A 13014-nucleotide genomic window follows, 5' to 3' on the forward strand; every position below is an offset into this window, starting at 1 on the left:
ATCTGTGCAGCCGGTGCAGACACACACAGATTACAATGTGTGTAGTGTAGCAAACTGGTTCTTCAGAGAAACATTTCTATCTAGTTTGTGAAGTTGATACAAATGCTGTTATTGCTTTTAATATTTCAGTCTGTTCTTTAAAGATTTTCAAAAGTACTTCCTGAATAAAAACAGAGTCAAAGTTTATCATAAGTCTAACTGCTTGTCTTATTATTATATTGGAATTATAGCAACAAGTATAGACACTAAAGTTAGGACATTTGAGGATGTGAGACGCAGGGTTTGGAGATGCCATTTGATTTAAAGTGCTGCTAAAATTCAGTTGCAGTTACGCTAGTCAAGACATGACATTAATTACGAGATGGTTACCAGTCAAAACACTTCACTGCATTGTTTTACTTTTTGTGTTTTCTCTCACTCATATTGTTTCTCTTAAGTTTTCTTAAAAATCATTTCAGATCGCTTCTCGTCTTCTCCTCATGTATCGTCACACAGCTAGTGATGATACAGCACAGATGGGACTTGTAGCAGACACAATGGTGTGCTCAGGAACAGCACTGACCTTGTCACAGCATGGCGGTGAGAGACCCTGCCAACATGTGAACACACATCTGTATCTCCACAGGAGCCAGGCCTGGCTGCTAATGAGCTCAAGGCCTTACTGAAGTGACAAAGTTAGACAGCGTTGGCAATGTCACCTGAGCAGGTGCGACCTAACAAACCTGCTAAACATGTCTGTAGTTAAGTCAGTGCTGAAAGCCATATAGTGCATTTACTCAAGTCATGTAATCCAATACAATTTGATGGTACTACTATTCTTCGTTACGTAGAGATAAACATGTCACTGTTTTCAGCAGATCTAAAATCCCAAACCTGCAAAGTTACTGTAGGTGGTCTACCAGATTAGAATTTGGAAGAAAAAAACCCATAAATGATGAACTCATGCGCTCTGAAAACAGGAACAAAGAAAATCTGTCGTCTGTCGCAGTTGTAAGCCTGTAAAAACCAATGTCTGCCAAGAGGTACCAAAGTGGTGAAACAATCACGTCTCCCTGCTCGTTCTGTACCTCGTGCGTGCACAAGCCCACACTCAAAGCATGAGCTGAGGTCTGCTTCTGGACCAATGGCCCTTTTGTATGTCAGTGAGGGGCGTGGCTTTTCAGAGAGCAATATTACCTACCCTGCCTTTAAATTGGAGAACAAATATTTGTAAGAAGAAGAAGAAGAAGAAGAATATTAACTTGAATTTGTATAGTGCCTTTAAAGTTTAAAGGGACCCAGGGTTGCTTTACATGAGGCTAGAGTAGCTCCTAAGTGCATTATATTAACTAACCGTCTACAGGTGAAGTTTCATTGTGTGGGAAACACTGCATACAACATCATTTTTACTGACTATACTTTGACTTTACTTTGAAATGCTGGTCTTTTACTTACAGTACACTGTAGTATTTTGTCTCTGTTAGTGCTCCATCCTTCTACCACTGGATCAAGGAGAGCATTTCAAACTAAGACCAATGATCCGTTTTTTTTACACCTACACAGCATATTAATATGATAATGATTCATTACATGAAAATGACTTTCGATATTCAAGACTAATTGTGTTTTGGCCAGTATCTACATTAATTAAACATATAAACAAAAAAATGACAGCAAAGGCCCGGACTCCATCTTACTCTATTTTTTTTCTCCAACCTTTTATGTTGTCCCCCCCTTTTCCTACCGAAAAGGTCCAATCAATGTTGGCGGTTCTCTCTGCATGCCAAGGCAGACATCTGTGCCTGCCAGATCCTCCAAAAAATGCTAAATGAAAGCAAACAAATGCTCTCCTAGGAAATTAGATATGTGTGTGCATGGCTGAATGGTTTGGAAAGTGACTGGCTTAGGAGTGAAACTACGGTACAACAGAGGGATACCTGCACCTTTGTCAGTTTTACTGGTAAACCTCTACATGCTTTACCAAGGAGAAAGAGTTTTTGTTGTCTTTCTTTTGTAGCTAATTAGCCAAGCAACTTTACAATTACAATACATTTAACAAAAAAAAAAAGTACAATCTCAAAAAAAGGACACAAATTGCATGGGGTTTTAGGATATGTGACAGTCATTATGATTGTACCAAAGATGAAAACTTCGAACGAGAGAGTAGAGCAGAGATATTGCTCTGGACAACAAAATGCAAAAAGATGCTCATGCTCTGCAGAAATAAAGCGGGCCACCTGTCCAAATGAATGCTAGAGGAATCACTAGACAAAAAAAAGTCAGCGTGATTGGAGGAACCTTTTCAGCCCATTATTCAGTAGTACAAAATGATGGCACCAAGAGGGGGATCAGCAGATGAAGGTAAGATGCACTGCTGTAGCCTGAGCTGAGTAACTTTAACACAAATGTTATTCTTTAAATTCTATGTAAACTTATATGTAGACACATTAACTGAGCGTTCATGAAACTGACTTTTTATTCCTGAAAACAAGGGAGGGCCGCTGGCATCAGAGCTAATGTTGGTATTTAGTAAAAGGTCAAATCAAGAGAAAGTCAAAGTGTCAGAATGGTTCTTCCTTAGTGTTGAATCATTTGAACATCAAAACACTCTGAAGTGTTTGGAGATGACGCTCTCAATCCTGTCTTTATATTGTCCGTCTGTCTGTATGCTGTCCCATGTCTTTCTTCTCTCAGCTGCACCTGTTTATCTACTCTACAGCTGACTAAACAGCATTTTATGATCAGTGTGAGAACAATTAATTGGACTTTGTGAACTTGAACAGCATATGGGATCCAAGTGTCCAACTGAAAAGTCAGCCAGATGCTTAGACCACCTGGCCGGCATACTGTACAGAAACAAAATGGCATCTACCGTAGCTTTAAGAGAGAAAATGGTTATTAAACTAAAGCAAATGCAGCAACTGTTACTTTCCTCTCTGCAACATGACTATACATGTTGAAGAAGGCAAAAAAACCGAACAAAAAAAAAACAGATAACTGATATGAAGGTTGATATGCTAACTTTTTGAGCGAGGATGAAATTGACCTTAATGCATCATTTCAGGACACACTTGCGTAGGACTTTACAAAGATGCATTGAATGTGATTTTTAAACAAGTATTTTTTGTAAGAATATGTGTAATGACTCGACATTCATCACTTCTGGCACATAGCTTTTTTTTTTTGCATAAAAACAAGGTGCATTAATGTCTTAAGAAAAACGTTTATTTTAGTTGCAGATGCTGCTTTTGTCTTAAAGATCATGCACTGGCATCCTCAGTAAATCATTTCCTAATAAAAGAAAGGCCAATTCATGCTCTTCTTTGATCTGTATGATGTAAAACTAAGGAATATGTACTGCCTTTTTAAATTTTCCACTGATGAAATTTTGAATATGATACTCAATGTTCATTTCGAGGCTGTAGTTAGGGTTGTGGAGAAAAGTAAAATCCCAGAGTGCAGGTTTTGTAAGTGTGTCTTGATGGCATCATCACAGTCTGTCTTTCTATATCCGTCTACAGTTCAGGTCGAGACTTCCCACACAAAGTGCATTATCATACCATGCTTCTTTTTAAGCATTCATTAGACCGTCAACGTGATTGTCTTCATCTGATTGGTCCTCGTCTGTCAGCTCTCTCTGCTCTGCTCTGTGATTATAATGTGATTGATGAAAAGATCCTTAATGCTAATTGCTGCTTTCTCTGTCAGGAGTAGTTCCTATAGTCTGACAGGCAGTGAATAGTTTGTTGTCATCCACAGTCAAACCAAGCCAAGCATATACTCCATAATGTCTGTCTCAAAATGTCCTTGAGCACAGTGAGGAAGCGGTAAGCCCACTGCACCACCAGCAGCAGCAACAGCACTGACATGCAGCACCCCCTGCCTGTGACAGAAAATAGTGCAGGAGACTTCAGTGACGAAAGAGATGCTCTAAACACCTGCACTGTGAATATGAAATCTTAATCTTGAGCCCAACTTCACAAGTGCTCCGATTTTTCTTGTTGCATGAAGAGTTTGATATCATAAAGCATGAATCTTGTTTTCTGCATGAACACCGTCTGATCCTCCATCCAACAGTCTGTAGTTAGAAACTATTGTCACTTTCGCACTTACTGGGTCAAAACATCCAAGTGTCCAAAGGAAACTATTTACATTATTGCTTTAAGATGTGGAGAATTTGGCTTTTATTTTATTTAACGTACACAAAGGGATATTGCTGACTGTATGCATTTTTTTAATGATTCATTCTTGGTGTCAAAATAATGGATGCAGAGATCATGAACATTTGTGCCAATCTTAAATTATTTTTTTTATAGCCAATCATTTGTCTGTCCTGTTTTGGTCAAATCAACATAGTTAAATCAAAGTTTTTTTATTCAGCTTTTTTGAAAATATAAATACAGTATGTTGTTAATCTCCAGCGAGACACTGCAGATTTATAGGTTAACTCTCAGAAATACATTTTGTCGTGAGCTGCAACAAATGTAGGCAATGAAAATGATTAATATGTGCGTCGCTGCCTGCAGGGGTTGTTGGACCATTCTAAGGGAATCCCCAAAAAAACACACTGATTTGATAGCAGCTGCTGCGCAATACTGCGTTGCAATATCCAAGTGCAAACAAGTAAACTGAGAAAAAGGAGAAAAATGTGTTAACTGACATTGTCTCTGAGGTGAATTGTTATATAACTACCACACGGAGAGACTCTGCTTTCAGCCACTATCAGCACTCTCTAATTGGGTTGAAAGCAGCTGTCAAGCTAACTCAGTGCCGCAGACACAGTCTGACGAAGAAAAAGGTTATTTTAGAAGCCAATGCTGGAGCTCAAAAAGTACTGCAGCACCAACTCACATCAGGTAGCAGATAAGATGAAGTAGAGAGGGGGAAAATGAGAACGCAGATGACTCAGACAGAGCGAAAGAGACACTTGTGAATACATATGTATGGTTGTGCTTGCTCGTTGTTAGCTTATTAGGTGGTGAGGGGGTTTTGTAGAAAGGACAGGCATCCGCAATAGCTACACAGGGTGAAATGGAGAAGCGAGTATGTGAAAGCTGGAGATGATATGCTGTAGCTGTGAAATGGCTGGGTTAGGCAGAGGACAAGGATCTGAGTGATATAAGCTTCTGGTCAGAAAAAGAGAAGCCCAAATGGGCCCTATCTCTCACATCTGTGAACACGTTCTCCAAATGAGGACAAGTAGTCTGAATTATAAAGTAAGTTGTGCTACTGTGGCTGACCCAGCTCTGCCTCATGGTCCTCTTCACTTCTGTGTGCCTCCTGTTTTTTTCTGCTTCTGCAGCAAACAAGTCAGCTCAGGCGGGGGTACAGATGTACCCTTTCCCCTATCGTTGGCCCACGATTTCAATTAAACTGCCTCACCTCAAGACATCTGGCCCTCTATTAATGGTCCCATTAAAAACAAACACACATTTCCAATTCAAATTACATATAAGTATAGCAATTCTGGACAAACAAATAATAAATAAGTGTGAACACGATGATCTAATAGCAAATGTTAGCTTCGTAGAGTCGGGGATGCTCAGATGCTTTAACAGGATGTGGTTTCATCCCTGCAGGATGATATTTGGAAATGAGAAGCAGCTCTGCTATCTGCCAGGATATTCTCCAATCAAACTAGACTACCAACCCAGCTCCCCTGGAGCATGGCATCGAGCTGTCAATCACCTTATACAGGAAGTCAGGGAAGTGGAACTTAAGTCAATCATACATGGAGTGGAAAGAAGAGAAGCGTTGATTCTGTTTTCAATATTGTTCCTGCAAGTAGTTCTTTATGAAACTAATTTAATTAGAACACATTGGTGACTAAGTTGACGGAATGACATGTGAGGGGAATCTATGTTGAGATCAGCACAGCAGGCTAAAGAGTATCAACTGAGTTTAAAAAAAAAAATAAATTATCATTATTTTCAAAGACAATCATTGAGCTCTTAGGTGTTCCCTAAACATCATAACCCTGCAGTCAGTTTAAAATCATCCTGCTAGGTAAAGACTCTCCTGCGGCTTCTGTATAAAGCCATGGCGACAGTGAACCAATCACAACTCAGACAGTGCAGCTTAGGATCCATACATTAGAGTTCTACACAGGAGCAATACATTTGACTTTTGCTGAGTAAAAGCCGTCTCCTCTGACAGAAGACAGAAAGAGAAAAACATGCATCAATGTAGAGAAGCAAAATAAACTTCATGTTTTCCGCAAGACAAGCAGTTTGGTTTTATAGTTGGCAATCTAGATTTTAAGACATGAACTGACATACTATATATGATCTATATAACATCCATAAGCCCTGTGATAGACTGCCGACCAGTCCAGGGTGCACCCTGCCTCTCGCTCAATGACAGCTGGGATCGACTCCAACCCCACAAGACCCCAAACAGGACAAGCAGGTTGGATAATGGCTGAACGGTAACATCTATAAAACACTTTCCAACTTCATCATGTGTTTAAATTGAGCATAACGTTAGTTCAGGCAGGCCACGTTGTCACGTTCTATTATCATGTGAGAGTTCGGTAACAGCTGATCTCACACAAGCCTCATCAGCTGATGGCCAGCTGATTTGTTTTAAAGCATCCTATTGGTCAAATAGTATATGCCGCCTTAGGTAAACTTTTATGCTGTTCTGACTTAATCATGCTTGTCATCGATGCTTGCTCTGTTTGTGTATTCTGTTTATCTCCCTGTCTTAATTTTTTTGTATGTACGGGAAGGGCAGTAATGTGTGCTGTTCCTGCCTAACGCTTTCCACATAAGCCCACGGAAGGGCAGGGAGATCCCAGAACAGGGCCATACCGCCAAATATAAACAAGTGTCATACGGCATTTCAATTGATGAAGTAAAGATTAAATGAAGGCGCCTCACAAACACCCGAGAGCAGTGGTTCATAACTGGTGGGTAGAAATGCAAAAGTGGGCCGTTTGAAGTGGGTCTGTTCAATGAAAAGCAATTGTGTCAAAGTCTACTAAGTTTTTTTTTGTTCTGTCACGTGTTTACTGTTTGAAGTCCAAACTGCACATTTTCATTTAAATAAATCTGACTAGTTGCCAAATATCAGAAATGTGGGTTGTGATTTTTTATAAAAAGAGTTGATGGGGGGGGGGGTCCTAAAGCTCAACCAGTTGAGAACCACTGCTCTGGAGAAGTGTCATCAACAGATCCAATTATACTGTTTACAATAAACCTTTGAAAATGTTGCAGGTGTACCTTTCCACTCGTGCCCTTAATTTGTAAGGATTACAACTCTGACACTCTTAGTGCACCAGAGAATGCATCACAACTTTTCTTATTTAACCCCCCTAAAATGAGTCTGCAGTAATCATTCATTATGTTCAGACAACAATGCATCAAACAAGTGGATGACAAATGTGCTCATGGGGATTTGCTAATCCACACACAGTATGTCACAGTGTACAGTCCACATGTAATGTGGTTTGCAGAAGAGAAACAGACTCACACGTGTTACTTACCAAAAGATGCCTGGTAAGCTTTACTGAGTCAGCATCTTTTAAGGTTAAAGGCTTTTGTGCAATGTGGTAGGAGATGCGAAGTTTATCTTCGAAGAACAGGTTGCAGCTCTAATTTATGACATAATGCTGATGGTAGCTAATACCACTGCAACCTACAGTATGTAAGCGTCTGTATTTAAAGAGTCAATTTAGTTTCAATCTTGTTACCTCTGGAACATGAACTTTGAGCTGGAGCTGGAAAACCATCTTTCAGGAGAGGTTATCAACAGTTTGTCTTGACTTAATGAGAAAGGAGAACCAGTGGCACTGTCACCTCAGTAAATGTCAAAGGAAAAGAAAACTGCAAAGCCGTAAATGAGACAAATAGCCTGTACTTTCCCCCAAATGTGCATAGTAAAGCTTTTCTCTTTTTTGTTTTCAGAACACATTCATTATAACAAGCATCTGACAATTAACTATCCTTACATGAGAAATTATGTTCTGAGGTGGGCATTTACATCAACAACACACAACATGTACACAAGTTAATATAAGCAATTACTGTATGTGTCTACTCAAACAAAATTCAGATGCTGAAAACAAAATGAGTTTCACCCCCCTCCCTCTAGCATTTGTTACCCTCAGATTACTCATCTGCTCCTAAAGAATACATGCTAAAAGGAAGGCTATCAATAGCATACCACCTGAGTTCTAACCTCTTCACCACTTCAAACTCGCAAACAAAAAACACGTCTTTTCTATTTGTTGTTGGCTCACACTCAGCACTCCTTTACCAGCAAGCCTTTGTTTAGGTTTGATGTCTTCTAAATTGTCACATCAACACTTTAGTACTTGTATTTGTTTCAAGCGAAAACAAAGTGAAATCCTTGAAACAATGAATGGATCTCTCTGATGAAGTGGGCCGATCCTCAAAATTACACGTAAATTTGTGCAAAGTTTCTTCAATTATTTTTGGAATACTCCCAGTAGTATTGACACTGGGAGAAAACATTATTGATAGTGGTATTACAGGATTCACTGAAACATAGGGCAGCAGGCAGAAGGCCAAGTAAGATACACAAGCTTTGAATTTGGCCGTCCAAGCAGAGAGAGATAAGGAAGATCTAAATGGTGAAGCATTGGCTGTAGCATTGGTTATACTCATCTTTTTAACTGCTAATGGAACAAGAGAGAAGGACTACAGAGATTCATCGGTAGCCATCTTAGTCTAGCAGTCATTTGATCCTGAATTAGCAGCTGCTGCACTGTTTTCCAGAAGCAGAAATGAATAAGCATTTCACAAACCAACACACTGTTTGAATACCGTAGTTCAAAATCATCCTTATCAGGAGTTTAGCAATCATCAACAACATTAAGGGATTAGGGATTTGATCCATAGATTAATTTATATTCATGTTTTCTTTGAATACATTCACACTCCTCATGCTTTGCTCTATGTTAATGCTATGTGCTCATTCCTATGCATGTCCACATACACAAACACACTCACACGCATTAACTTCTTGCTGCAAGGTCACAGGAAGATAGGAAGAAAAAACAAGTCTGCTGTGGCCCTCTCCTTGCTCCAAATGAGCCTGAAGAAATCATGAGGGAATTATCGGTCTAATTAAATTGAACACAGTCTATGTGTGCTACAAGGAGACTAAAGACAGGGGGAGAGGAGAGGAGAGGAGAGGAGGACATAGAAAGAGAGAGAAAAATAAATACAAGTAAATGAGTGACTATAGTCTGTTGTATCTAGAGTTCTCACGCATGACCTCCTTTTTGTAAAGACAGAAAGTATCAATGTGAAAAAACTTAATTGTAGAGGGGTTATACTCAGGTAACAGCCCAAGAAGTTCTGTAGTGAAAATGGAATTGAAATTGAGGGATGCCATCTGATCTGAAACAACATCTGACCTGATACGTTCAAGGGACATCTGGGCAAGTCTGTTTTTTTGAAGGTACAAACTTGTAACTGTTATTACATAATAAAAGCTTGCACTCCAACTCTGTCACCAGATGTTTTGCACCCACTAAACAAAGGGAAAGGACACTTTGGGCTTGGATACCCATCAAACCGATGTGAACAAGAAATGATGTTTTGACTCAACTTGAATTTAACCTCTCACAGTGATGACCGAAAAGTGGCAAGAAGCCTCTCCAACATGTGTTCCCAGTCCTGAGTCACATTTGTAAAAGAACTCGACAAATCAAAGATATAATGAGTGACAGGTCAGAAATAGAAAAATATGAAAGCTATAAGTCACTGTCAGTCATGTGTCACACACACACACACACGCATGCATGCGCACACACACACACCCACATACACACACCTGTGCGGGCACAAACACAATCCAAGCTGTCAGATCCTCCCATAACGGGGAAGTCGAAGTATTGTTTTTCACCTTTCAGATAAATTAGAACAAACAGTCAGAAATGTAACATAAAACTAGTGCAGGTTGCATTCAGGATCACAGGCCCGCAGTTGCATTTAAATCACATTTTAAAATAGCTCCTGTCACATTTCATGAGGAATAAACTGGAAATCCAAAACATTTGTTGTCCCACTTACTGGATGCAAATGAATGGACAACATCAAACATTAAAATTACTAGAAAATGTGTGGTTTGTAAACTGCACCCCTGGGGGGGAGGAGGGTACTCTGGAAAGACAACAAAGAGCAGGTAATGAAATCAGAATTATCACTACTGAGAGACCATTACTGAGCACACTGATGTGCCTTGAGTTGTGTAAAAATGTACTGAAGGGTTAGCCCAAAATATCAAACATCCCTCAAAGAGCTTTTTAAATCGTCTTCAAACTCTTTTTTTGTTTTTAAATCACTGAAATCCAATCTCCTGCATGTGAATATGAGGCTGAATAATGAGTCAGATTTGAATCTAATTTGTCATCAAAAAGCATGAAAGCCTTGAAAGTTTCTACCTGAACTCCCCTTCCCTGTCCTCATCTCTTCTTTTCTGTTTTTCAAGGTTTACCACACTCGAAGACAAGCTTACAAAAATCACACAACATGTTATTCATAATGTTACAGAGCACAATGTTAGATATCCCGGGCATGTTAACTTTCCTCCAGTGAATACTGAAAGCTATACCTTGTCTTGGCTCTTTAGAAAAATGACAGTGAGGTCTGCTCTAACACTGTGCTTGTCGCTATGCTGCACAGAGGTGATGATGACACAGCAAAATTGAATGCACTGCGACGCTCACAGATTCTCCCTTGAATACATGAGATATGACTCAGCAGAACAAGAAGCAGGTGTTGTCTGTATAATGTACACCTCGGGAAGTTTTCTCATCTGTTGTTCCTTATGATCGTTATAACCATAATTAAAAAATCAACTTCAGTGACAAATTGTCGTAAGCACTGAGAAATGTTTGCCATGACATCGCTCTGTATATGTGTTGCTTTTATACTGAGCATCGGTATCTGCAGGTGAAGGTGATTTCAGTTTAATCAGGAAGTATTGTCGGGTAAAGTCTGAGACTGATAAGAAATCAATACTTCACACGGTGAAGGTTACGTTTTGAGTAAAAGCTCAGAGGATTGTTCCCAGGCCTTTGTGCAACTATACGCCACAAACATCTTTACATGTGTTCATGTATCTATAATGTGACTTTTAATCAAGTATCCAGTTTGTTTTTTTTTACTCCTGTGCTCCATTTCTTGTCTTCTTCCCTCTCGTTTTTTTTTTTTTTTTTTCAAGTACGAGGGGAAAATGACTGTGCCCTTTGATCATGACTGTCACCTCCTTAATGTTTTGTATAAAAGACAATGAGAGTGAGTAATGGATGAAAGGGCAGAGCGAGGACTGACACTCTTTTGAGCTGTCTTGGTGCAGTGGAGCTGATGCTTGAGGTCACGCAGTCATATCCCAGCCCCAACAGAGGCACAGTCAATTTCATATGACAACCTGTCCAACATAGTGACTGACTGACTGAACGACTGCATTAATGATTCAATAGCTTAGCGGCGAGGCAAGTGGCTGACTGGTAGTTGGACAGACTGCCCACCCATACTCGTCGCTTCTCTAAACGGATTCTCTCTTTCGCGCAAACTTCCTGCCCTAACTGATCCCCAGGCAACAAGTCAGCGACTCCTTTGTGTCGATCAGGGTCATGATCAGTCAGCTGATTTGTCAAGCACGTCAAGATTCAAAAGACTGTAGCTGGTGAAGTTACAAATTCATTCAATCCAATCAGGCAAAAAAGCCTGCCCGATGAGCAGCCGTCCAGAAAGAACGACAGATCAAAGAGGAGAGGTGATAATGTTCCACTATTAATCCAGTCACCACGGCGAGGAGTCAGTTAGCTAATGCAGGGTGAAGACAGCTAGCCGGCAAACACACATGATGAGTTACGGCAGCAGAGCCTGCTGCTATGACAGAAGCAGTCAGTAAGTGTGACAGAGAAGACTGCAGGCTGCATGCTACCAACAGATGGTGAGGAGGTGTATAATAACACTTTGTTATCTAAAGAGTTTAAAGGACAAGGATATATTAACACTCTAAAAATGATTAAAGGTCAGCATCTAACACAGTCCTCGACAACAGGCATGATAAATATGTTGTGAATATATCATGCAGATAGAAGTAGATGCACTCAGAATAGCGAGATGTTCAAGCTGGAATCCATTCGGTAGGAGTGTAACAGATCCTCTTCCTCTCCTTCTAAAACTGATCACCTTCCTCTTAATTACCCTGCATTAATGGCTACAGCACTGCAAATGTTCTGCACACCCACAGACCACACGCATTCGGGGAGCAACACACACTGAGACATGTTCACACATTACAGGCTGACGGCACGAAGAGGAAGTCTGTCCATATATAATCAAAAGAAACTAGCAAATGCACTTAGGCTGTGATTTCCTCCACATTTTTCACGAGGGCTCCGTATACTTACATGGCAGCAGGGTTATCACCACCATCACGGCAACATGAAGGTCCTCCCACCTAAAAATGATACTGCCGCGGCACATGCAGAAGCGGACTGACCACCAGGGCTGTGTGCAGTATGTGTGTATGCATGTGTGTGTGTGAGTGAGTGTAGGTGTGCGTGTGTGTGTGTGGAGACGCGCTAAGCTGCTCACTCACTGCTAGCGCCTCAGCTGGGGCTGTCTCAATGCACAGCCTGTACCATGTCAGCAGGCGGCAGGGGTTGGTGTGTGTGTGTGTGTGTGTGTGTGTGTGTGTGTGTGTGTGTGTGTGTGTGAACAGTGCTGCATAGCAGGGAGGCTGCTCTTCACTTGACAAAGATTTTCCCTGAGTGGGATGGAGGGATCAAGATAGAAGGATGAAGGACAAAACAAAATAATGTAATGATTGTTGAGGTTGGATTTTGATGGTCGGCTGGCAGTGTTGAGAAAGAAAGGCAAGTAAGGAACAGATCATTTTTCCATTATCTGTTTTTTGTTTTTCGTGACATTTTGCCCTCAGCGCAGAGTAATGTAGACATTCTTAAAAAAATAAAATAAAAAAAGAACGAGCATAGAAGGAGGAGTGACAGGGAAAATGACGGGGGGATGACTGGAGCACTGGAGCAGG

At 40.4% G+C, this 13014-nt stretch overlaps 1 protein-coding gene across 4 annotated transcripts in view; it reads right to left on the bottom strand.

Moving 5' to 3' along the window:
- The window catches only part of atp2b2 (ATPase plasma membrane Ca2+ transporting 2), a 112922-nt gene that overhangs the window by 68147 nt on the left and 31761 nt on the right, over positions 1–13014 (bottom strand). For 2 of the 4 annotated variants that reach the window (XM_079342103.1, XM_079342092.1), the window contains exon 1: positions 12374–12617. The exons of the other annotated variants lie outside the window; for them this stretch is intronic. The gene's annotated coding sequence lies outside the window, so the exon portion shown is untranslated. Of the gene's footprint in view, positions 1–12373; positions 12618–13014 lie in introns of those variants that run through there. 4 annotated transcript variants of the gene reach the window in all.

This window comes from Symphodus melops (genome assembly GCF_947650265.1).
Source record: "Symphodus melops genome assembly, chromosome: 4".
Classification (NCBI taxonomy): Eukaryota; Metazoa; Chordata; class Actinopteri; order Labriformes; family Labridae; genus Symphodus; species Symphodus melops.